Here is a 1,269-nt window from a genome sequence, read left to right on the forward strand (position 1 = left end):
ACTCACAATGAAGAGACACTGAAAGCATTTCCCTTGCAAACAAGCTCCAGAAAAGGATGTTATTTATCACCACTCCTATTCAGTATTCTTTTGGAAGTCTTAACCAGAGCTATGTGGCAAGATAGGGAAATTAAAGGTATCCAAATTGGCAAAGAGGAAGAAAAACTCTCTCTGCAGATGATGTTATCCTATACATAGAAAATTCCAGACTCACCAAAAAAACAAAAACAAAAAACTACTGGATATCATTGGAAGACTTAACAAAGTGGCAGGATACAAGATCAATGCACAAAAGTCAGTTGGATTCCTCTATACCAATAATGAAAACACTGAAAAGGAAATTAGGAAGTAATACCATTTACAATTGGGAGAAAGATGAGGCATTCTTCTCCTGTAAAGATTTACAGCCTCGGAAACCCTGTACAGGGTCGCTATAAGTTGAAACTGACTCCAAGGCACACAGCCACCAACCACCACCATTTGCAATAGTAACCCAAGGGATGAAATATTTAGGAATAAATCTAACCAGAGAAAAAAAGAACTTATACAAAGAAAACTACAAAACACTACTACAAGAAACCAAAGAGACTTACAAAATTGAAAGAATATACGATACTCCTGGATTGGAAGACTTAACATTGTGAAAATGTTGATGGTACCCAAAGCAATTTACACATATAATGCATTCTCAATCCAGATTCCAACGACATTCTTCAAAGAGATGGAAAAACTATTACAAGAGACCCAGGATTAACAAAGCGCTGTTTAAAAATAAGAATAAGGTTGGAAACCTCTCACTCCCTGATTTCAAAATTTAATACACAGCTACAGATATCAAAACATCTTGGTACGGGTACAAAGAAAGATATATAGATCAATGGAACAGAATCAAAAAACCAACTAAGCATGGATTAAAGACCTAAATGTGAATTCCAGAATTATGAAGGCCAGCAAACAAAAAATAGGTACACATGTGAGGGCTCTAATTCAGGGCATACACAGACTACCAAACATTTTGAAAACTACACAAACAAAAGTAGACAAAATAGATGGGTGGGACACACTAAAAATTAAAAACTTAAGTGCATCAAAAGACATCACTAGAGGAATAAAAAGGGAACCCACAGAATACGAAGACATATTTTGCAATGACACATCTGTCAAGGGACTAATTTCTAAAATAGATAGGAAACTACAACAACTCTACAAGAAAAAAACAAATAACCCTATTAAAAAATGGGCACAGGACATGAACAGACACTTCACCAA

This window comes from Chrysochloris asiatica, unplaced genomic scaffold (assembly GCF_000296735.1).
Source record: "Chrysochloris asiatica unplaced genomic scaffold, ChrAsi1.0 scaffold00301, whole genome shotgun sequence".
NCBI classification, from domain to species: domain Eukaryota; kingdom Metazoa; phylum Chordata; class Mammalia; order Afrosoricida; family Chrysochloridae; genus Chrysochloris; species Chrysochloris asiatica.